Source organism: Salmo trutta, chromosome 21, assembly GCF_901001165.1.
Source record: "Salmo trutta chromosome 21, fSalTru1.1, whole genome shotgun sequence".
Classification (NCBI taxonomy): domain Eukaryota; kingdom Metazoa; phylum Chordata; class Actinopteri; order Salmoniformes; family Salmonidae; genus Salmo; species Salmo trutta.
In genome coordinates, this window is record NC_042977.1 from 12,566,849 (window position 1) to 12,593,367 (window position 26,519).

Here is a 26,519-nt window from a genome sequence, read left to right on the forward strand (position 1 = left end):
TATGTAATACATTATTTGTAATGCAGTTGCAAAGATTTAAAAAAAAACTTTTCACTTTGTCATTACGGGGTATTGTGTGTAGATTGATGAGGAAAAACATTTATTTAATACATTTTCGAATTATGTGACTTTTTCCACATAACAAAATGTGGAAAAAGTCAAGCGGTCTGAATACGTTCGCAGAGGGAATCTATAACGGTCACACCAACATCACCGCGGAACGTTTCTGACACCTTGTAGAATGCCCCGAATAATCCAGGCTGTTCTGGAGGCAAAGGCAGTTCCGACCTGATTCTAAATAGGCGTACCTAATAAACTGTCCGTCGAGTTGGGTGGTTGAAATGTATGTATGTTGAATTTCATATTTGATTAGACATGTTATTTGACCTTGTTTCAATGTTGATAGTAAAATGGTATGTTTTGAATAAACGTCATTGTTTCAACGTCATGCCATCAACCTAAATAGAGGTATATTGAAATAAAATGTGAACCCACAGTCCAATGATTCCTGCCTGAACAGTGACTCCTTCTGGTATATGAGGGGTAATGCACTTCCGTGAGAACAAGTTGACCATCCAGTAGCCTAACTCTTGTGTACCCTGCTTAGCCTTGGAAACAAGTTTTTGATTCAGCTGAGCTATCATGTCAACACATTTAGACATTGATCAGCTTCCATTACTCATTTTTGTACACTACCTAAATAGCATTTAATATTTTAAAGTAACTCCTGTAACTTTTCTTACACAAGCTGTATGCGAAAGTAAATTCGCCAGGAGTAAGGTTGGGTTTATGTAGGCTACATTGACATCTGATTTGCCCAAAGGACATCATTTTAACGTGAAGCTAGGTATACTATAATTTGTCTATGGTTGATTGGATCTTTGGAAGTTTAGAAGTAGTTGCCATTAGCCTTATAAATAAGATTCCAACCAGCCATTATTGCTTAAAAAAGACGCTATTGCTCTCTAAAGCCTTAGTAAATACTGTTTGTATAAGAAACGCTATTGCACAGACAGAGGGCGCCTAGGAGGCGGCAATAAATAAAGGAGCAGAGACCGCAAAACATAACATTCTCAAACATCCGCTATGTTCCTTCCCACTATTCTGTGCATCTCCATTTCTCCACCCGTCTCGGTTCCTTTGTTTTCCTCGCGACGCGGAGGAGAGCGTATTCCTATGCGCAAGTAGGTGGAGAAAATAAAAAGTTAACGATATTGACTATAAGCGACAGCCAACACAGTGTGAAAGTGAATGTGGCACCAGTTGGCATTCCAAAAGACCGTCGTTTGATCTGCTTTTCATTGCTGTCCCCATAGAGGGTTGTTACTGAGGGAGGTCTCCTCCTTATCGGTGACGGTTACAGTAGGCGACACGGAGCCTGTACATTGTCCTGGCCAGGTAAGTGTGTCGTGTCAGTCTACCTTGGAAGTCATAAGGGTTTATCAATAGGCCTATAACATTCACAGTTTTACGCGCTACAAAACGTTCAGAAAGATAACTGTTGCCATTCAAATGTTAGTCTTCATTTGTACTCCTGCGTCACCCATATTGACAACATCAAATATTGACATTGTTGCCAATTATGCGCGCATTCAGACATATTGTGTCACATTTGTAGCGTGCGTAATATGCGCATAACAGTTATTGCCGTGAGAATAGCATGCTATGATTTTGGGTGTCGACAGTAATCGCACTTCTGACCAAGAACGAATTGCAATAGTCTAATTGTGTAATAGGAACCGCACAATGTATCTTTCCAATTCGTCTATCGACAGACTATGCGGGTCGACTTGTTAGCGAAACATTGTTAATCATATGCATACAGTAGATCATCAGATCTCTTGTGAAAAGGCAATACATAGCCTACTGTAGTAAACCAGTTAGCCGAGCAACCATTACATGGCATTAGTCGACTTAATTCAACTCCAAGAGTTACGATGGAGTTGAGCAGCGGCTAGTCTGGGCGGACTTGAGCTCCGACATCACATACAATTTATTTTTTTATCAATAAATATGGATTTCAGGACCCAAAGAATAGCATGCAATATTGTCCAATTACAGTCCGCACACACTAGTTGCAGCTCAACACCATCATTCATCGTGGAGTTGAGTTTAGTCGGATAACATGGCACATGACAGCTCTATGACGAATTCCAAATTTTTAACCCATTAAAAAAAGTGCACGATTGCATGTTCTTGGCTTCCTAAGGTAAGTTTGACAGACCTGTGAGCTCAGTTCTGTCCAATGTGTATCTTATCATCATCAATAACAGCACTGACTTTGCAGCCTGGTCTCATAGACTAGACGTAACATAGTAAAGGTAAATACGTGCCTCTGAAATTAGTATGATATGTTACATTTGGTATGGTTACATAAGACAGATGGTTATTTATAGCAAAAAGGAAATAGGATTGCTGGTCGGGGTGGATGAGTGGGCGTATAACACAAACATCTAGCAATCCAAAGGTTGCAAGTTCAAATCTCATATAGACAACTTTAGCATTTTAGGTAATTAACAACTTTTCAGCTACTTTCTACTTTTTAGCTACTTTGCAACTACTTTCATTGTTAGCTAACCCTTCCCCGAACCTTAACCCTTTTAGCTAACCCTAACCTTAACCGGTTAACCTAACTCCTAAACTCAACCTTAAGCCTAAACCCTAGCCTAGCTAATGTTAGCCAGCAAGGCAATGTTAGCCATCTAGCTAGAATTCTTAACATACTGTATCATACGTTTTTCAAATTCATAAAATATTATACGTTTGCAAATTCTTAACATATAATACAAATTGTAATTTGTAAGATAGCATACGAAATGGGTGATAGACATCCACAAACTAATACATACCATATGAAACGTAACATATCATACTAAATGGAGTGTCTCAGATTTACATATAGAATAATACGAAATGCTCTGAGACCAGCTGGGACTCTTGAGATAGATGATGCAGCTGAATTATGGCCAGCACTGGAGCTCCTCTGCCAAGGTGTTTATACACAGACAACAAGCCAGCACTGGAGCTCCTCTGCCAAGGTGTTTATACACAGACAACAAGTCAGCACTGGAGCTCCTCTGCCAAGGCGTTTATACACAGACAATAACCCAGTATGTGTTCTCTCGCCCATCAAAGAGTGAACACAGGCACGGCATTGATCAGTGTTTAAGTTGAGGATGTATAGGTATACACTATATCCTCTCACCCTGTGCCAGAAGACCAATGACACCAACACATCGGTGTCATCTGTAATCATGTCCGACAGATTATGTCTCTCGAGGACTACATGTGTAGAACAATGTGAAGAGTTTCATTCCAAAACGCTATTTATCCATTTTCAGAAATATTAGTAAATTAGATTTTTTTCTTTAAAGAACTTATGAAAGAGACTGGTTAGTTTTTTTCTCATCTAATCATGGCATGGGGTTGTTCAATGACGGACATGTACAGTTGAAGTCAGAAGTTTACATACACCTTAGCCAAATACATATAAACTCAGTTTTTCACAATTCTTGACATTTAATCAGAGTAAAAAGTCCCTGTCTTAGGTCAGTTAGGATCACCACTTTATTTTAAGAATGTGAAATTTCAGAATAATAGTAGAGAGAATTATTTATTTCAGCTTTTATTTCTTTCATCACATTCCCAGTGGGTCAGAAGTTTACATACACTCAATGAGTATTTGGTAGCATTGCCTTTCATTTGTTTAACTTGGGTCAGACGTTTAGGGTAGCCTTCCACAAGCTTCCCACAATAAGTTGGGTGAATTTTGGCCCATTCCTCCTGACAGAGCTGGTGTAACTGAGTCAGGTTTGTCGGCCTCCTTGTTCGCACACGGTTTTTCAGTTCTGCCCACAAATGTTCTATAGGATTGAGGTCAGGGCTCTGTGATGGCCACTCCAATACTTTGACTTTGTTGCCCATAAGCCATTTTGCCACAACTTTGGAAGTATGCTTGGGGTCATTGTCCATTTGGAAGACCCATTTGCGACCAAGCTTTAACTTCCTGACTGATGTCTTGAGATGTTGCTTCAATATATCCATATAATTTGAATTCCTCATGATGCCATCTATTTTGTGAATTGCACCAGTCCCTCCTGCAGCAAAGCACCCCCACAACATGATGCTACCTCCCCCGTGCTTCACAGCTGGGATGGTGTTCTTTGGCTTGCAAGCCTCCCCCTTTTTCCTCCAAACATAACGATGGTCATTATGGCCAAACAGTTCTATTTTTGTTTCATCAGACCAGAGGACATTTCTCCAAAAAAGTACGATCTTTGTCCCCATGTGCAGTTGCAAACCGTAGTCTGGCTTTTTTATGGCGGTTTTGGAGCAATGGCTTCTTCCTTGCTGAGCGGCCTTTCAGGTTATGTCGATATAGGACTTGTTTTACTGTGGATATAGATACTTTTGTACTGGTTTCCTCCAGCATCTTCACAAGGTCCTTTGCTGTTGTTCTGGGATTGATTTGCACTTTTCGAACCAAAGTACGTTCATCTCTAGGAGACAGAATGCGTCTCATTCCTGAGAGGTATGACGGCTGTGTGGTCCCATGGTGTTTATACTTGCGTACTATTGTTTGTACAGATGAACGTGGTACCTTCAGGCATTTTGAAATTGCTCCCAAGGATGAACCAGACTTGTGGAGGTCTACAATTGTTTTTCTGAGATCTTGGCTGATTTCTTTAGATTTTCCCATGATGTCAAGCAAAGAGGCACTGAGTTTGAAGGTAGGCCTTAAAATACATCCACATTTACACCTCCAATTGACTAAAATGATGTCAATTAGTCTATCAGAAGCTTCTAAACCCATGACATAATTTTCTGGAATTTTCCAAGCGGTTTAAAGGCACAGTCAACTTAGTGTAACTTCTGACCCACTGGAATTGTGATCCAGTGAATTGTAAGTGAAATAATCTGTCTGTAAACAATTGTTGGAAAAATGACTTGTGTCATGCACAAAGTAGATGTCCTAACCGACTTGCCAAAACTATAGTTTGTTAACAAGAAATTTGTGGAGTGGTTGAAAAATGAGTTTTAATGACTCCAACCTAAGTGTATGTAAACTTCCGACTTCAACTGTATATATTTTTTATTTAACCTTTTTTAAACTAGGCAAGTCAGTTAAGAACAAATTCTTATTTACAATGACGGCCTACACCGGCCAAACCCGGACGGCGGTTGGCCAATTGTGGGACTCCCAATCACAGCCGGTTGTGATACAGCCTGGATTCAAACAAGGGTGTCTGTAGTGACACTTCAAGCACTGAGATGCAGTGCCTTAGACTGCTGCGCCACTCTGAAGCCTTGAGTAAGCCTTGAGGTGGTACCACCCAGCACATCTAGAAGGGAGTGTATTTCATACCGAACCCCACCCTTGAGATGACATAGAGGCACGTGATTTGAACCGCTAGGGACAAAATGACAGATTTACAAAAAAATACCAATATATAACTTTTGCCACAAACTCTCAAAATGAAGACCAGAATTTACGTTTCACTATAACATCAGGTTTTCTATGAAAATCCTGTATTTTTAAATATACAGGAGAAGAACATTCCATTCCAGGTAAACAATGGATATATAGCATTTTGCATTAAAACACATTCATATTTTACACACACATAAAGTAACCATAAATATTAATTTCTGGAGAATTGGTGGATATAGTGTTTTTGAAATAAACTCTTCATGTGCTCATCCTTGGCCAGAAAAAGTCCCACAAGATTAGTTTATCTTATCTTGACCCTTAGTCAGGAACAGACAGGCTGTCGCTGTTGGCATTGCTGCTGGCATAAGTGTTTTTCTATGAATGACTGTGCTCTTCAGGGAAGGCTGTCTAGTCAAACCATGTCTGGTCTGGTCATAAGGCTCCCCAGCCTGTTCTTGGAATATCAGTCCAGTTACTGTTAAAACAATTATTCTTAGAATGGTTCATTGTCATTCTAAGAATTTCCTGTAACTTCCCATTTTAGGTATTTATGACTACATACACATACATGAGCTTTCATTGTAGCTTTCATTTTAAAACTAGTAGTAGTAATTTCACTTTGAAACTAGTAGTAGTAATTTCATTTTGAAACTATTCTGTCTTCCTTCCTTCCCGTTTTGGGCTGAAACACTCAGATTTGTGTACGAGGAAGGCCGAGTTTAGAGAATTAAACATTGTTAGGGTTAGGTTATGTTTCTTCATACTGCAATGGATGCCATGCGATCTTTGCTCGGTTGTTTGTGTGTGTTCTGCTCTCGAGGCCTCAAGTTCTTGTTGATACAGTTTAATACTAACAGTCTTGCCAGTGATCCAAACGTGTGTGAACACACTCTCTCTAACTCACTTCCTCTCTTCCAGTTAGTCCACGTTCATGTGGGCGATTGATTAACCTTCTTAGTATTTAAATCTCTCTATCACGTATATAGTATTAGTCAGAGGATATGACTTCTCACTCCACAGCCTAATGCAATCCGTCAACTTTTGTCCCCAAGACAATATCATAATGCACTAATACAAATAAAACGTATTTGTAGACATAGTAGGGAACTAAGCCCTTTGTCATCACACACAAATTACATTGACAAAACAGTGAAACATCAATAGCACCTTTTCAGTTGAGTTTAAAGTTTAAGTTTAAAAATGATAATTTCAATTCAATAAATCCAACAATAGATTATTAGCCTTTATTAGTGCTTGCAAATCCAGAGTCACATTTCGTCTCACCCAAAACTATAGATTTGCCTAAGGAAATCAGTCAATTCAAATACAATAAGTAGGGCCTTATCTATACATTTCACATGACTGGGAATACAGATATGCATCTGTCGGTCACAGATACAGTATCAATGCCTAAGGAATCAATGCACCAACAGGGTAATATTTTACAGACAAAATTGTGTTATAACAATCTTTGTGCCCTGAGAGTTGTTTCTTTTTAGCTCCCCCTCCCTCGATTTTATAAAGAACTACATATTACTTCACAGGAAATTACATATAATAGATAAACACATCTTCCTCTCTGCAGGATGCAGGAAGTGTGTGTGGACTGATATTTTAATCTGATTTGAATGAGGACCAAACGTGTGCTGCACTAACTGAGGGGTTGTCGTAGCAACTATCTGAGATGGGTAGAAGCCGACTTCATTTTTCCTCCTAATTTGTGTAGTCATCATCTCCGGCGTTTTGTAACATGTTGTGTTTCGTCCTTATAAGCCCTGTGTGACACTGTCTAGTGTAATGTATTCTTCTTCCCTTCTTTTCTAACAATTGCTCTTGCTATTTCCATCAGCTACATGGGAAATACTCTGTTTTGGTCATGCAGTTTGGTCATGCATTCTACACTGAATAAAAATATAAAAGCAACATGTAAAGTGTTGGTCCCATGTTTCATGAGCTGAAATAAAATGTCCTAGAAATGTTCCATATGCACAAAAAGCTTATTTCTCTCAAAGTTTGTGCACAAATTTGTGTACATCCCTGTTAGTGAGTATTGCTAATTTGCCAAGATAATTCCCCCACCTGACAGGTGTGGCTTATCAAGAAGCTGATTAAACAGCATGATCATTACACAGGTGCACCTTGTGCTGGGGACAATAAAAGGCCACTCTAAAATGTGCAGTTGTGTCACACAACACAAGACAGTCTTGAAGAAGCGTCCACCAGAGCTGTTGCCAGAGAATTTAACGTCTCTACCATAAGCCGGCCAACGTCGTTTTAGAGAATTTGGCAGTACGTCCAACCGGCCTCACAATCGCAGACCACATGTAACCACGCCAGCCCAGGACTTCCACATCAGTCCGAGGGAGTGCTGAGGAGTATTTCTGTCAGTAATAAAGCCCTTTTGTGGGGAAAAACAAATTCTGATTGGCTGGTTCTGGTTCTGGCTAAGTTACAGTTCATATAAGAAAATCAGTGAAGCTTTTTGTGCGTATGTAAAATTTCTGTGATCTTTTATTTCAGCTCATGAAACATGGGGCCAACACTTTACATGTAGCGTTTCTATTTTTGTTCAGTGTAAAATACCCTTCAAAAGTAATTCTAAGATGTCCGTTAGAAGGGGGATGGGAGGAAGAGAGGATGGATGAGAAGACAACAAAGAATGGAGCGATATGAAAAGGGGTTATTTTTGGATGCATGCAGCATTGTGCCACGTGCTGTCGCCGTGACCATGTGAGTGGTTGCCATGTAGAAGTTGTCCTATGCAGAGACCTTTTCAGTGGACGAGCTTTGTCTTCCACCTGGTGCTCTCTCTCCCTCTCTTTCACGTACTGTACTTATGGTGAAGGAATGGTTCTCATTGAATTTACACATGCATTGACGCTGCACACACACACACACAGCTGATAGGAAACAATGGCATTTTCATTTAATTTAAGGCAGTCTATGGGAAGCTCAGATCAAGCCCTGGGCACTCATAGCCTGGCCTTTTGAATGCATCCGAGTGAGGTGAGCAGCTGTGGATACTGAGGGTAACGCCAATGATAACTGATTGCTTGTCCAAACCCAGGGAAGATGTCTTATTAATCATTATTAACTGGGTGGTTCGAGCCATGAATGCTTATTGGCTGAAAGCCGTGGTTTATGGTCTGACAAAATATTTATTTTTACTCTAAGTACAGTTGAAGTCGGAAGTTTACATACACTTATGTTGGAGTCATTAAAACTCGTTTTTCAACCACTCCACAAATTTCTTGTTAACAAACTATAGTTTTGACAAGTCGGTTAGGACATCTACTTTGTGCATGACACAAGTCATTTTTCCAACAATTGTTTACAGACAGATTATTTCACTTATAATTCACTGTATCACAATTCCAGTGGGTCAGAAGGTTACATACACTAAGTTGACTGTGCCTTTAAACCGCTTGGAAAATTCCAGAAAATGATGTCATGGCTTTAGAAGCTTCTGATAGGCTAATTGACATAATTTGAGTCAATTGGAGGTGTACCTGTGGATGTATTTCAAGGCCTACCTTCAAACTCAGTGCCTCTTTGCTGGACATCATGGGAAAATCAAAAGAAATCAGCCAAGACCTCAGAAGAAATTTTTTTTTGTAGAATTGTAGTCTGGTTCATCCTTGGGAGCAATTTCCAAATGTATGAAGGTACCACGTTCATCTGTACAAACAATAGTACACAAGTATAAACACCATGGGACCACACAGCCGTCATACCACTCAGGAAGGAGACGCGTTCTGTCTTCTAGAGATGAACGTACTTTGGTGTGAAAAGTGCAAATCAATCCCAGAACAACGGCAAAGGACCTTGTGAAGATGCTGGAGGAAACAGGTACAAAAGTATTTATATCCACAGTAAAACGAGTCCTATATCAACATAACCTGAAAGGCCGCTCAGCAAGGAAGAAGTCACTGCTCCAAAAAAAGCCAAACTTCGGTTTGCAACTGCACATGGGGACAAAGATTGTACTTTTTGGAGAAATGTCTTTTGGTATGATGAAACAAAAATAGAACTGTTTGGCCATAATGACCATCGTTATGTTTGGAGGAAAAAGGGGGAGGCTTGCAAGCCGAAGTCCACCATACCAACTGTGAAGCACAGGGGTGGCAGCATCATGTTGTGGGGGTGCTTTGCTGCAGGAGGGACTGGTGCAATTCACAAAATAGATGGCATTATGAGAAGGAAAATTATGTGGATATATTGAAGCAACATCTGAAGACATCAGTCAGGAAGTTAAAGCTTGGTCGCAAATGGGTCTTCCAAATGGATAATGACCCCAAGCATACTTCCAAAGTTGTGGCAAAATGGCTTAAGGACAACAAATTCAAGGTATTGGAGTGGCCATCACAAAGCCCTGACCTCAATCCTATAGAAAATTTGTGTATGTAACTTCTGACCCACTGGGAATGTGATGAAAGAAATAAAATCTGAAAAATCATTCTCTCTACTATTATTCTGTCATTGCATATTCTTAAAATAAGGTGGTGATCCTAACTGACTTAAGACAGGGAATTTTTACTAGGATTAAATGTCAGGAATTGTGAAAAACTAAGTTTTTAAATGTATTTGGCGAAGGTGTATGTTAACTTCCGACTTCAACTGTACGTTGGAAACCAACTTAAATTAGCAATAAGGCACCTCTGGGGTGTGTGGTATATGGCCAATATACCACATGTTGCGTCGTGCCGAAGAATAGGCCTTAGCCATGGTATATTGGCCATATACCATACCCACTCTGGCCTTATTTCTTAAATATAATACCATACTATTGATCACTTAGGTAGCCCATAGGTTGCTGTTATTCAATTCAAAGATACAGGTACAGTAAGCAGTGAAACTCAGCCAAGATGGTCTATCCACTTAGACAATATGGTTTATAAGGATTTATAAACTGGGTGGTTTGAGCCCTAGCTATTTCAGTGGATGTTGCACACATTTCTACCAGCAAATGTGTTAAGTTATAGCCATGGTATGAAAAGGGTAATTAACAAGGGGCTATGCATTCTATGCAAAATTTTCCATAGGATGCATAGCCCCTCCATAGAACGCATAGTCCCTCGTTGATTATCCCTTTTCTGACACCATTTTGTGGGATTGTGGGAAGACTAGTACTAGCTGAGAGTGTGAAGGGTGGCTGTTTGACCTAGCCTGCAGTCCATTTCCTTATTGTGCTATCTGGCAGTGTTTGTATAGTGATTTAGAACCGCCGAGGTCGATACAGTGGATCCGATCCAAACCATGGATCTCAGGAAGTGTGACGTTCATTCCCTAAAGGCAGACATGCTGAACCAGTCTGAGGGGGATACAATATTGCTTCTTAATTTGTGGTTCCTGTCATAACAGTTGAGTCTCTCGTCCGGTGAGCGGCTCAGGCTAATGTCAAGCTAACGTCAACATCCTTCTGTTGTTGATATGGAGCTCTGGGCTCAGACCATGACAAGTGTTCTCGCCACTCTTCTAATGCTTCTTCTTCATGTTGGAAGACTAGGGCCAGGATTCAATATAAGGCACGTTATAGAGCAACGCATTGCTCTATGACTTTGAAAGGTCATTTACGCTTGAGCTGAAATAAATGCGCAGCGTTTACCATGAATTTCTGAACCTCCTTGCTGTGAATCCGGGCCTAGAAGTAGTGTTACGCCACATGTTGCCAGGATAGGGCAGAGCCAATGTAAACTTAAACTGGGTACAAAGTTAAATAAGTATAGCACAGCACATGGTAGATTTCTAGTGAATACACAGCATTCCGGTTAGGTTCAGTGGATACACCGCATTCCGGTTAGGTTCAGTGGATACACAGCATTCCGGTTAGGTTCAGTGGATACACAGCATTCCGGTTAGGTTCAGTGGATACACAGCATTCCGGTTAGGTTCAGTGGATACACAGCATTCCGGTTAGGTTCAGTGGATACACAGCATTCCGGTTAGGTTCAGTGGATACACAGCATTCCGGTTAGGTTCAGTGCATACACAGCATTCCGGTTAGGTTCAGTGGATACACAGCATTCCGGTTTGGTTCAGTGGATACACAGCATTCCGGTTAGGTTCAGTGGATACACAGCATTCCGGTTAGGTTCAGTGGATACACAGCATTCCGGTTAGGTTCAGTGGATACACAGCATTCCGGTTAGGTTCAGTGGATACACCGCATTCCGGTTAGGTTCAGTGGATACACCGCATTCCGGTTAGGTTCAGTGGATACACTGCATTCCGGTTAGGTTCAGTGGATACACAGCATTCCGGTTAGGTTCAGTGGATACACAGCATTCCGGTTAGGTTCAGTGGATACACAGCATTCCGGTTAGGTTCAGTGGATACACAGCATTCCGGTTAGGTTCAGTGGATACACAGCATTCCGGTTAGGTTCAGTGGATACACCGCATTCCGGTTAGGTTCAGTGGATACACCGCATTCCGGTTAGGTTCAGTGGATACACAGCAAACTAGCACAGCAAACGTGAGGATGCCACACAAAAGTTAAAGTTAATCACAATTTATTTAAAAAAAAATATTTAACTAGGCAAGCCAGTTAAGAATAAATTCTTACTTAAAATGACGGCCTACACCGGCCAAACCTGGACGACCCTGGGCTAATTGTGCACTGACCTATGGGTCTCCCAATCACGGCCAGTTGGGATACAGCCTGGATTCAAACCAGGGTGTCTGTAGTGAGGCCTCTAGCGCTGAGATACAGTGCCTTAGACCGCTGCACCACTCAGGAGCAATAAGTACAACTACTAAATATTAAGGCTCTAGGCAAATGTAGAATGTTCACAGTATGAAATGCAATAAAAACTGCGCTTTACCTGGTTGTTCTCCAAGTTGCCAAGCAACAACCAATACTCTTTACCTTAATTTCACTTTAACAATGAAGCTCAATAAGAACACTAAAAATCGCCCTTGCAGGAGAGCGGCATGGCAGCTTGGATCCCGACCGCTGGCTTTGTCTCCCTATCTTGGCTTCTGAGCCCCCGGAGCACACCATGTGTTCCTCTTTTAAACGGAGCTCAATTACAGTGCATTCATAAAGTATTCAGACCCCTTGACTTTTTCCAGATTTTGTTACTTTATAACCTTTTTCTAAAATGGATTCAATTATACATTTTCCTCATTAATCTACACACAAACCCCATAATGACAAAGTGAAAACAGGTATTTAGAAATGTTTGCAAATGTATTACTAATAAAAAACAGAAATACCTTATTTACATAAGTTAATTTATAAAAAATATATTTCACCTTTATTTAACCAGGAAGGCTAGTTAAGAACAAGTTCTCATTTACAACTGCGACCTGGCCAAGATAAAGCAAAGCAGTGCGGCACAAACAACACAGAGTTACACATGGCATAAACAAACGTACAGTCAATAACACAATAGAAAGTCTATATACAGTGTGTAAATGAGGTAAGATTAGGGAGGTAAGGCAATAAATAGGCCGTAGTGGCGACGTAATTACAATTTAGCAATTAAACACCGGAGTGATAGATGTGCAGAAGATGAATGTGCAAGGAGAGATGCTGGGGTGCAAAGGAGCAAAAATAAATAAATAACAATATGGGGATGAGGTAGTTGGATGGGCTATTTACAGATGGGTTATGTACAGGTGCAATGATCTGTAAGCTGCTCTGACAGCTTATGATTAAAGTTAGTGAGGGAGATATGAGTCTCCAGCTTCAGGGATTTTTGCAATTCGTTCCAGTCATTGGCAGCAGAGAACTGGAAGGAAAGAAGGCCAAAGGAGGAATTGGCTTTGGGGATGACCAGTGAAATATATACCTGCTGGAGCGCGTGCTATGGGTGGGTGCTGCTATGTTGACCAGTGAGCTGAGATAAGGCGGGGCTTTACCTGGCAAAGACTTATAGATAACCTGGAGCCAGTGGGTTTGGCGACGAATTTGAAGCGAGGGCCAGCCAACGAGAGCATACAGGTCGCAGCGGTGGGTAGTATATGGGGCTTTGGTGACAAAATGGATGGCACTGTTATAGACTGCATCCAATTTGCTGAGTAGTTTTGGAGGCTATTTTGTAAATGACATCGCCGAAGTTGAGGATCCGTAGGATAGTCAGTTTTACGAGGGTATGTTTGGCAACATGAGTGAAGGATGCTTTGTTGCAAAATAGGAAGCCAATTCTAGATTTAATTTTGAATTGGAGATGCTTAATGTGAGTCTGGAAGGAGAGTTTAGTCTAACCAGACACCTAGGTATTTGTAGTTGTCCACATATTCTAAGTCAGAACCGTCCAGAGTAGTGATGCTGGACGGGCGGGCAGGTGTGGGCAGCGATCGGTTGAAGAGCATGCATTTAGTTTTACTTGCATTTAAAAGCAGTTGGAGGCCACGGAAGGAGAGCTGTATGGCATTGAAACTCGTCTGTAGGTTAGTTAACACAGTGTCCAAAGAAGGGCCAGGAGTATACAGAAGGGTGTCGTCTGCGTAGAGGTGTATCAGAGAATCACCAGCAGCAAGAGCGACATCACTGATGTATACAGAGAAGAGAGTCGGCCCGAGAATTGAACCCTGTGGCACCCCCATAGAAACTGCCAGAGGTCCGGACAACAGGCCTGAGATGTAGTTGGTGAACCAGGCGAGGCAGTCATTTGAGAAGCCAAGGCTGTTGAGTCTGCCGATAAGAATGTGGTGATTGACAGAGTCAAAAGCCTTGGCCAGGTCGATGAATACGGCTGCAAAAGTATTGTCTTTTATCGATGGCGGTTATGATATCGTTTAGGACCTTGAGCGTGGCTGACCAGCTCTGAAACCAGATTGCATAGCGGAGAAGGTACGGTGGGATTCAAAATGGTTGGTGATCTGTTTGTTAACTTGGCATTCAAAGACCTTAGAAAGGCAGGGTAGGATAGATATAGGTCTGTAGCAGTTTGGGTCTAGTGTCTCCCCCTTTGAAGAGGGGGATGACCGTGGCAGCTTTCCAATCTTTGGGGATCTCAGACGATACGAAAGAGAAGCTGAACAGGCTAGTAATAGGGGTTGCAACAATTGCGGCGGATAATTTTTGAAAGAGAGGGTCCAGATTGTCTTGTCCAGCTGATTTGTAGGGGTCCAGATTTTGCAGCTCTTTCAGAACATCAGCTATCTGGATTTGGGTGAAGGTAGCCAGGTGGAAAACATGGCCAGCCATAGAAAAATGCTTATTTTAATTCTCAATTATCATGGATTTATCGGTGGTGCTCTTATTCTCCATGAAGGTGCTCTTATTCTCCATGGACTTTACAGTGTCCCAGAACTTTTTGGAGTTTGTGCTACAGGATGCAAATTTCTGTTTGAAAAAGCTAGTCTTTGCTTTCCTAACTGCTGAGTATATTGGTTCCTAACTTCCCTGAAAAGTTGCATATCGCGGGGACTATTCGATGCTAATGCAGTATGTACGCCAAAGGATGTTTTTGTGCTGGTCAAGTGCAGGCAGGTCTGGAGTGAACCAAGGGCTATATCTGTTCCTGGTTCTACATTTTTTGAATGGGGCATGCTTATTTAAGATGGTGAGGAAAGCACTTTTAAAGAATAACCAGGCATCCTCTACTGACGGAATGAGGTCAATATCCTTCCAGGATACCCGGGCCAGGTCAATTAGAAAGGCCTGCTCGCTGAAGTGTTTTAGGGAGCGTTTGACAGTGATGAGGGGTGTTCGTTTGACTGCAGACCCATTACGGAAGCAGGCAATGAGGCAGTGATCGCTGCGATCCTGGTTGAAGATAGCAGAGGTGTATTTAGAGGGCAGGTTAGTCAGGATGATATCTATGAGGGTGCCCATGTTTACGTATTTGGTGTTGTACATGGTAGTTCATTGATCATTTGCGTGAGATTGATGGCATCTAGCTTAGATTGTAGGACGGCCGGGGTGTTAAGCATGTCCCAGTTTAGGTCACCTAACAGTAGGAGCTCTGAAAATAGATGGGGGGGGAAATCAATTCACATATGGTGTCCAGGGCACAGCTGGGGGCAGAAGGTGATCTATAACAAGCGGCAATGGTGAGAGACTTGTTTCTGGAAAGGTGGATTTTTAAAAGTAGAAGCTCGAATTGTTTGGGCACAGACCTGGATAGTATGACAGAACTCTGCAGGCTATCTCTGCAGTAGATTGCAACTCCGCCCCCTTTGGCAGTTCTATTTTGTTGGAAAATGTTATAGTTAGGGATGGAAATTTCAGGATTTTTGGTGGCCTTCCTATGCCAGAATTCAGTCATGGCTAGGACATCCGGGTTGGCAGAGTGTGCTAAGCAGTGAATAAAGCAAACTTAGGGAGGAGGCTTCTAATGTTAACATGCATGAAACCAAGGCTTTTACGGTTACAGAAGTCAACAAATGAGAGCGCCTGGGGAATGGGAGTGGAGCTAGGGGCTGCAGGGCCTGGTTTAACCTCTACATCACCAGAGGAACAGACGAGGAGTAGGATAAGGGTATGGCTAAAGGCTATAAGAACTGGTCGTCTAGTGCGTCCGGAACAAAGAGTAAAATGAGCAGGTTTCTGGGCGCGGGAGAATAGATTCAAGGCATAATGTACAGACAAGGGTATGGTAGCATGTGAATACAGTGACGGTAAACCTAGGCATTGAGTGACAATGAGAGAGGTTTTGTCTCAGAGATACCATTTAAACCAGGTGAGGTCACCACATGTGTAGGAGGTGGAACAAAAGGGCTAGCTAAGGCATGTTAAGCAGGGCTGGAGGCTCTAAAGTGAAATAAGACAATAATCACTGACCAAAACAGCCATGGGCAAGGCATATTGACATTAGGGAGAGGCATGCGTAGCCGAGTGATCATAGGGTCCAGAGAGTAGCTAGGCGAGCTGGAGACACGGCGATTCAGACCGCTAGCAGGCCGGGGCTAGTATTCAGACCCTTTGCTATGAGACTCCAAATTTAGCTCAGGTGCATCCGGTTTCCATTGACCATCCTTGAGATGTTTCTACAACTTGGAGTCCACCTGTGGTAAATTTAAATTGATTGGACATGATTTGGAAAGGGCAACAATTGAAAGTGGATGTCAGAGCAAAAACCAAGCCATGAGGTTGATGGCATTCCAAGACAGGATTGTTTCGAGGCACAGATCTGGGGAAGGGTACCAAAATATTTGTCTGCAGCATTGAAGGTCCCCAAGAACACAGGGGCCTCCATCATTCTTAAATGGAAGAAGTTTTGGAACCACCAAGACTCTTCCTAGAGCTTGCCGCCCGGCGAAACTGAGCAATCGGGGCAGAAGGGCCTTGGTCAGGGAGGTGAACAAGAACTCGATGGTCACTGTAGAGTTTCTTTGTGGAGATGGGAGAACCTTCCAGAAGGACATCCATCTCTGCAGCACTCCACCAATCAGGCCTTTATGGTAGAGTGGCCAGACGGAAGCCACTCCTCAGTAAAAGGCACTCAGGACGATGATGGCGCCGACAGAGGGCTACCTCGCTTCTAGTCCTTAGGAAACTTTGCAGTATTTCGTTTTTTTTTAATGTATTATTTCTTACATTGTTAGCCCAGAAAATCCTAAGTATTATTACATACAGCCGGGAAGAACTATTGGATATCAGAGCGACGTCAACTTACCAGCACTACGACCAGGAATACAACTTTCCCGAAGCGGATTCTTTGTCCGCAGCACCCAGGCTGACCCAAAACTATGCCGCCGGAGAAGAGGAAGACATACTATCTCCAAAGAGAATTCTCTTCCATTATTGTCACAGCCGTGTATATCCCCCCTCAAGCTGATACCACGATGGCCCTCAAGGAACTACACTGGACTTTATGCAAACTGGAAACCATATATCCTGAGGCTGCATTTATTGTAGCTGGGGCCTCAACAAAGCTAATTTGAGAACAAGGCAACCTAAATTCTATCAGCATATTGATTGTAGCACTCGTGAAGCCAATACACTGGATCACTGCTACTCTAACTTCCGCGATGCATACAAGGCCCTCCCCCGCCCTCCTTTCTGCAAATCTGACCACGACTCCATTTTGCTCCTCCTTTCCTATAGGCAAAAACTCAAACAGGAAGTACCCGTGCTAAGGACTATTCAACGCTGGTCTGACCAATCGGAATCCATGCTTCAAGATTGTTTTGATCACGTGGACTGGGATATGTTCCGGGTAGCCTCAGAGAATAATGTAGACGTATACGCTGATTTGGTGAGTGAGTTTATAAGGAAGTGTATAGGAGATGTTGTACCCACGGTGACTATTAAAACCTACCCTAACCAGAAACCGTCGATAGATGGCGGCATTCGCGCAAAACTGAAAGCACGAACCACCACATTTAACCATGGAAAGGCGACTGGGAATATGGCCAAATACAAACAGTGTAGTTATTCCCTCCGCAAGGCAATCAAACAGGCAAAATGTGAGAATAGAGAGACAAAGTGGAGTCGCATTTCAATGGCTCAGACATGAGATGTATGTGGCAGGGTCTACAGATTCTCACAGACTACAAAAGGAAAACCAGCCACGTCACGGACACCGGCGTCTTGCTTCCAGACAAACTAAACACCTCCTTTGCCCGCTTTGAGGATAATACAGTGCCACCAACGCGCCCCGCTACCATGGACTGTTGGCTCTTCTTCTCTGTGGCCGACGTGAGTAAGACATTTTAAACGTGTTAACCCTCGCATGGCTGCTGGCCCAGACGGCATCCCTAGTCGCGTCCTCAGAGCATGCACAGACCAGCTGGCTGGTGTGTTTACGGACATATTCAACTCTCACTATCCCAGTCTGTTGTCCCCACATGCTTCAAGATGGTCACCATTGTTCCTGTACCCAAGAAGGCAAAGGTAACTGAACTAAATGACTATCGCCACGTAGCGCTCACTTCTGTCATCATGAAGTGCTTTGAGAGGCTAGGTAAGGATCATATCACCTCCACCTTACCGGTCACCTTAGACCCACTTCAATTTGCTTACCGCCCCAATAGGTCCATAGACGATGCAATCACCATCACACTGCACACTGCCCTATCCCATCTCGACAAGAGGAATACCTATGTAAGAATGCTGTTCATTGACTACAGTTCAGCATTCAACACCATAGTACCCTCCAAGCTCATCAATAAGCTTGAGGCCCTGGGTCTCAACTCCGCCCTGTGCAATTGGGTCCTGGACTTTCTGACGGGCCTCACCAAGGTCGTGAAGGTAGGAAACGTCTCCACTTCGCTGATCCTCAATACTGGGGCCCCATGCTCAGCGAGCATGCTCAGCCCCCTCCTGTACTCCCTGTTCGCCCATGACTGCGTGGCCATGCACTTCTCCAACTCAATCGTTAAGTTTGCTGACGACACAACAGTAGTAAGCTTGATTACCAATAACAACGAGACAACCTACAGGGAGGAGGTGAGGGCTCTCGGAGTGTGGTGTCAGGAAAATAACCTCTCACTCAACGCCAACAAAACAAAGGAGATGATCGTGGACTTCAGGACACAGCAGAGGGAGCACCCTCCTATCCATATCGATGGGACAGCAGTAGAGAAGGTGGAAAGTTTTAAGTTCCTCAGCGTACACATTACGGACAAACTGAAATGGTCCACCCACACAGACAGTGTGGTGAAGAAGGCTGGTGCAAAAGTTCACCTTCCAACAGGACACCCACTCTAAGCACACAGCCAAGACAACTCAGGAGTTGCTTCGGGAGAAGTCTCTGAGTGTCCTTGAGTGGCCCAGCCAGAGCCCAGACTTGAACCCGATCGAACATCTCTAGAGAGACCTGACAGAGCTTGAGAGGATCTGCAGAGAAGAATAGGAGAAACTCCACAAATACAGGTGTGCCAAGAAGACTTGAGGTTGTAATCGCTGCCAAAGGTGCTTTAACAAAGTACTGAGTAAACGGTCTGAAATACTTATGTAAACATATTTGCACACAGAAAAAATGTAACTGTTTTTGCTTCGTCATTATGAGGTATTTTGTGTAGATTGATGAGGGAGAAAAACAATTTAATCCATTTTAGAATAAGGCTGTAACATAACAAAATGTGGAAAAAGTCAAGGGGTCTGAATACTTTCTGAATGCACTGTACCTATAAAACCTGTAAGCAGGAAGACCAACATAGTCAATCACAGAGCACATTCAAAACAAATGCTAAACTGTATGTGTATTATGTTTACACTAAAATGTCATTATCATAATTTTCACAATTTCACTGTATTATTCCAACCTCAGTGTGGAAATATATATAAAACATACAAATATCATGTTTTTGATTGCACTGGGCCTTTACAATCAGTCGGAATTAACATGTTTTAGGTTAGGGTTGGCATGGCTCATATGTGGCAATTCTTCTTTATGGCCACTTAGTGGCGCAGCAGACCACATTCCCACCTGTCTCACATTTTCTTTGCCATCAGACAGTATAACACTTTCCTGCTGCAGTGCATTGTACCTTGCTTATAGTGAGAGATCCAAATATTATAATACATACATCACTCTGATATTGTGCGTATGTGAGGATTTGCTGCCTTAGAAGATAAGTGTGTAGTGTGCGTAAATGTGGATTAAAGAATGTAAATACACTGAAGTCACAACCTTAGACTAAATAAATACCAGAGGTGGGACCAAGTATTATTCAACTCACAAGCAAGTCACAAGATCCGACTATCAAATCGAGTCCCAACTAGAATGGGTCAAGGCCAAGTCGAACTCGACCAAAACAATGGAATTTCCATGGAAATGCATGGAGGAAAGCGCTGTCCAAAGTCTCCTCATTGCCCTTAGCAAAATTAGCCTACATTTAGCCTACATATGTGAATTTCACACTATGTTGAGACAAAAATCTGAGTATAATGCTTGTATGGATGTCGACCCCAATGCATGTTCAAGTCATTATCACCAATCAACTGCATTACAGTTAAAAACAACTTTGACTTCTACCACCGATTTATGCATCCTAGCTATGCTAACCAGTTTATATGAACGTGAGTTAGCATTTAGCAGTCACTTCTAGATGTGAAAAGAGACAACTTCTTCATGTTATGCAGCAAAAACAGCCAAATAAACTCAGCAAAAAAATAAACGGCCCTTTTTTAGGACCCTGTCTTTCAAAGAAAATACTTAAAAATCTAAATAAATTCACAGATCTTCATTGTAAAGGGTTTAAACACTGTGTCCCATGCTTGCTTAATGAACCATAAACAATTAATGAACATGCACCTGTGGAATGGTCGTTAAGACACTAACAACTTACAGACGGTAGGCAATTAAGGTCACAGTTATGAAAACTTAGGACACTAAAGAGGCCTTTCTACTGACTCTGAAAAACACGAAAAGAACAATGCCCAGGGTCCCTGCTCATCTGCGTGAATGTGCCTTAAGCATGCTGCAAGGAGGTATGAGGACTGCAGATGTGGACAGAGCAATAAATTGCAATGTCCGTACTGTGAGACGCCTAAGACAGCGCTACAGGGATACAAGACAGCTGATCGTCCTCACAGTGGCAGACCACGTGTAACAACACCTGCACAGGATCAGTACATCCGAACATCACACCTGCGGGACAGGTACAGGATGGCAACAACAACTGCTCGAGTTACACCAGGAACGCACAATCCCTCCATCAGTGCTCAGACTGTCCGCAATGGGCTGAGAGAGGCTGGACTGAGGGCTCGTAGGCCTGTTGTAAGGCAGGTCTTCACCAGACATCACTGGCAACAACATCCCCTGTGGGCACAAACCCACCATCGCTGGACCAGACAGGACTGGCAAAAAGTGCTCTTCACTGACGAGTCGCAGTTTTGTCTCACCAGGGGTGATGGTCGGTTTTCGCGTTTATCGTCGATGGAATGAGCATTACACCGAGGCCTGTACTCTGGAGCGGGATCAATTTGGAGGTGGAGGGTCCGTCATGGTCTGGGGCGGTGTTTCACAGCATCATCGGACTTAGCGTGTTGTCATTGCAGGCAATCTCAATGCTGTGTGTTACAGGGAAGACATCCTCCTCCCTCATGTGGTACCGTTCCTGCAGGCTCATCCTGACATGACCCTCCAGCATGACAATGCCACCAGCCATACTGCTCTTTCTGTGCGTGATTTCCTGCAAGACAGAAATGTCAGTGTTCTGGCATGGCCAGCGAAGAGCCCGGATCTCAATCCCATTGAGCACGTCTGGGACCTGTTGGATCGGAGGGTGAGTGCTAGGGCCATTCCCCCCAGAAATGTCTGGGAACTTGCAGGTGCCTTGGTGGAAGAGTGGGGTAACATTTCACAGCAAGAACTGGAAAATCTGGTGCAGTCCATCAGGAGGAGATGCACTGCAGTACTTAATGCAGCTGATGGCCTCACCTGATACGAACTGTTACTTTAGATTTTGACCCCCCTTTGTTCAGGGACACATTATTCAATTTCTGTTAGTCACATGTCTGTGGAACTTGTTCACTTTATGTCTCAGTTGTTGAATCTTGTTATGTTCATACAAATATTTACACATGTTAAGGTTGCTGAAAATAAACTCAGTTGACAGTGAGAGGACGTTTCTTAATTTTGCTGAATTTATATCCAAATCGGATTTAGTATCCATATCCAAAAATTGTTTTGAACGGTCATCCAATGTGGAATTCCAAGTCAGAAACTTGGGCATCTTCCAAAACTAGAGCTTCTACTTCCTGAAGTCATCATTTGACCTTGTTTTTTCCCGAGTTTCCAGTTGTCTTGAAAGCACCAACAGACATAAACCAGGATTATTTTAACTAGGCAAGTCAGTTAAGAACAAATTCTTATTTACAATGGACGGCCAAACCCGGACGACGCTGGGCCAATTGCACGCCGCCCTATGGGACTCCCAATCTTAGTCGGATGTGATACAGCCTGGATTCGAACCAGGGACGCCTCATGCACTGAGATGCAGCGCCTTTGACCGCTGTGCCACTCAGGAGCGATATGAACAAAGGAAACCATACATTTAATTAAATAAACAGAACGTCTACCTCCAGTCTTGAGAATATTAATGTGAACAATTAACATCGCGCCCACTGAGGGTAAGAAATGGTAAATGAAATTGCATCATATCAAACATGAAACAGAAATGTCTAAGTGTTGCGATAAATGGTACGGGAATGATGAAACGCTAGCAATTATTGTAGGATTAGATGGAATATAGATTTACCATATATGCATTTAAACGTGTGAAAGCAACAGCAAGCGTTTCAACAAGAGAACAACGGGGTCTCCACAGGGGAGAGTTTCGAGAGCATAAGTGGAGACGCGCTTACGGCAAGCTTCATAAGTAAATGATCAATTGCAAGCAATTTTGACATACCAAAAGACCAGTAGGCCTAAGGTAGTAATTATTGGTTGTTGCCCCTATGCTAGTGAGCTTGCAAAGTAAACAGTTGATATTCTGGATCACCAACAGTTTTTGGAGCTGCATATTTATTTATGGCAATCCTCTCTCCCTACAATTTGACGTTTGCGCTGCACCCAATCCGTTAGCTGTACAGCAAATCAGTAATCTGTTTGCTAACTCACCCGACCTGTGTGGATTGACTGGTCCAATCAGAGGGCCGAGTGTGCTTTTCACTAGCCAATCTGTTGCAAGTTTTTTTTTTTTGCAAGGGCGATGCTACTGTCTGCGGCTACTGTCGCTGGCAGCGTGGAGAGTAATCCAGAGAGAATCTGTGCCACAAAATGAGTAACAAAACGTTACAAAACCTCGCCAGATCATTTGAAGTCGTCAAATATGAGTCTTGAAGCTCCAAGTCAAGTCTCTCAAGTTATTTTATTTTCTGTCAAGTCTCAAGTCATCAAATTTATGACGCAAATCCATGTCATGTAATTCGAGTCCACAACTCTGCTAAATTTCCTACTTCCCAATTCTTGAAACGAGGCTGCTTTCTTTGGCCGAGGACAATGTTATGTTAATGTGCGTTAAGTTCAGTGCACTTAGTCAGTAGGGTAATAGGGTCCTCATTTGCAGGTGCATAGTTCCCTGTTAGTTAATGATGCGGTCAGGATGGGAAGTTATGCATTGTGGATTTTCTTAACCCCACGTCACGTGTTACTATGGAAACATGGACGAGGGGCTTTACTACAAGGTCCAGGTGTCCTGACAATCCTCCTCTCCCTCCTTCTGCCAACTTGGCATTGCCAGGTGGGCTAACTTCAACCTTTACTGAGTATACTCATCCACTGCCCTTTTCATATTGTTTTCTCTCCTATCCTCTCTCAAACACACACACGGTAGAGTAGTGTGTGTCTGTGTGTTATACAAACGACAGTTGGGTCACTGAGGTAAAGTTTACGCTGTCTGGATATCCGGGCGACCTGGCGCCATTGAAGTAGCCTCTAGCAGCCCTGTGGAGTGTGTATTTTTTTATCTCCCACGCTCCTAAAGATATGTGTCTCTCGTTTATTGATCCCACTATGCTGTCACCAGCTCTGATAACACTGCGGGTTGCTGGTGGATCAAACGGTGTTTCGTTTACTCTGAGGCAACATGTGTACACTGTATAGCAGGCCTATTGCTTCGTGGTTTGCGTGAAGAAAACACTGGCAGGTGTTATTTTCTATTCTAGAACTCAGACTGCCAATGATAACTTTCTCACGAAATGTGTTAGGCTACTGTCATTTTCCATGTTCTCTTGGTGATTTTAGATGTGTTGCGAGTGTTTAAATTTATCAGACCCAATTGCATTCACCTGCGATTACCACCAGCACATTTCCTGTCGGTTTGCAATATGCCCTTTTTTGGATCGTTATCTTTTGATGGTTTATAGGTCTCCTTTGTGTAGGCTGTGTCAGAGTTGCATAAAAGGCTTCCTGTGAGTGTATCTTTGGGCCAAGAGTTATGTAGACTCCTGTCAGGGCGACACACCTTTCACAAAGACATCAACTCTCTCTAACATGCACAAATATTAGTATTGACACTGGCCTGTACACTACAGTATTTCATAACCCGGTTGTCCTTATATGGGCATTTCCCCTAAGGGGCGGAGGTAAATGTCATAGAGTAGATATGTCTTCATCTGGGATGGGCCGATAAGGAGGAAGTGGTATAAATAATAATGCATTTTTATTGATGACATTCAATTACAAGGAAGTTCAAGGGTACATAGGGTGGCAGGTAGCCTAGCAGTTAAGAGTGTTTGGCCAGTAACCGAAAGGTTGCTGGTTTGAATCCCTGATCCCACTAGGTGAAAAATCTGTTTTTGTGCCCTTGAGCTAGGCATTTAACCGTAATTGCTCTGGATAAGAGGGTCCGCTGAAATGACTCAAATGTGCATGACAGGCAGTCAAGTTGATAAAAGCATGGGCAATGAAAGTGATATAATAATGTGCTGAAATTTAAGTGTTTGTGTTGCCAATCAGCAGCTCCATCTTCTGTAAACTATTCTCTTTGTGGAGCTTAGGCTTCAGATTGCTCAGAATTGATTAATTATTTAATATCTTTAGAGTCTTCAAGGAAGTCGACTGGCAACCCAAACAAATGGAAGGATTGTGGGTAATTTGTGGGTCCTTGTTCAGGCCTACCCAGTGGCCTTGTGGATAAAGTGTCTTCCCTGAGTTTGCAAGGTTGTGAGTTCAATCCCTGGCTGAGTCATAATAAAGACTGTGAAAATGGGACCTGAGGAGTCTTTGCTTGACACTGAGCATTAGGGAGATGGATTGGGGCTAAGGCCATGTGCTGTACTAGCATACTGTCCAGAGAGTGTAGATCAAGCTCCTGCCCTATGAGCTGTTTCTGCTTGTGCAAGGCTACATATGTTAGGCCTGGGATGGTTTTCAGCATTCTGTGTCTAAGGTAGGAACTGAAATGAACTCCTGTGGAGGTTTGTGTAAGAGAAATGACACTACCTGTTATGCTCATTGGGCCCCAAAGTTGTCTCTCACAGGTGTGAGAGATGCAGACACTGATGTCCATCTCATCCTACACAAGTCAGGTTCTGCATTGACATTTAGCCACATTCAAAGGGCACAAAACTTGAGTGTGCTTGTACACTAGCACCTTATATTGGCCCAGTGTTAGTAAGTAGACACTCACTTTCTGTGATGGTCACCATCTTTAAACAAAACTTGCTACATCTTTATGGTAGTGTGAAAGTTGCAGCCTTGACCACAGCCTCACGTAGTGGTGCAGAGAAAAGACTAGAGCAAAGGGTTAGGGGGATGTAAAGGGAATCATTGTGACCGATATCAGGGTGGTCTCTCCAGGAAGTGACCTCAGTTTGACCCCATGGTGTCCAGCCCCACTCCCTTGGAACCCTGACATTACCACAGGAGGAGAGGGAGGGGTATGAGTTGGGTTTGTAAGGCCTTTAGGTTGGATAGGAAGGATGTGGTGGTCTGGAAGGGCGATACAAAAGAGAAACATTAGGTACACATAAAAACAGTGCATGAAATCCTAGTAGTGCCAGGTGAATATGGGCTTAACATTAACTATAAACTGAGGCCTTCCAACATAACTAGAAGAAAGGAGCCATAGCATTAATAGCAAACTGAGGGCATGGCTATAACGTAGGGAAGCAAGTATACTGAACAAAAATAAACGCAACAATTTTAAAGATTTTACTGTGTTCATATGAGGAAATAAATTACGTGACTAGGAATGCAGATCTGCGTCTGAGCACAATATTTCTGTGCATTCAAATAGCCATTGCTAAAATGCAATGGCGTTCGTTGCCCGTAGCTTATGCCTGCCCATGCCATAAGCCCACCACAGGGCAGTTTTCACAACGCTGACATCAAACCGCTCATCCACGTGGTCTACGGTTGTGAGGCAAGTTGGACGTACTGACAAACTCCCTAAAATGACATTGGAGGTGGCTTACGGTAGACATGAACATTAAATTCTCTGGCAACAGCTCTGGTAGACAGTCCAAATGCACTCCCTCAAAACGAGACATGGCATTGTGTTGCATGACAAAACTGCACATTTTACAGTGGCCTTCAGTGTCCCCAGCACAAGGGGCACCTGTGTTAAAATCATGCAGTTTGTGCATATGTAGGAGTTGATAAATACATAAAGTAGGAATGGAAAGCTGGACCTCTTTTTAACTAAGGTCATCAAAACAGCTGTTTTCCCTGCAATTGCAAGATGGCACTCAACTCGAATGTGCCTGGAGAGGAATATTTATCTTGCATAGAACATAACAG

At 42.9% G+C, this 26,519-nt stretch overlaps 1 protein-coding gene across 1 annotated transcript in view; it reads left to right on the forward strand.

The window, feature by feature from the left end:
* Positions 1-1,074: 1,074 nt before the first annotated feature.
* LOC115156710 (guanine nucleotide-binding protein G(I)/G(S)/G(O) subunit gamma-12-like) overlaps positions 1,075-26,519 on the forward strand; it is a 56,023-nt gene continuing 30,578 nt past the window's right edge. Inside the window, exons 1-2 of the mRNA XM_029704311.1 lie at positions 1,075-1,184; positions 1,317-1,398. The gene's annotated coding sequence lies outside the window, so the exon portion shown is untranslated. The remainder of the gene's footprint in view (positions 1,185-1,316; positions 1,399-26,519) is intronic.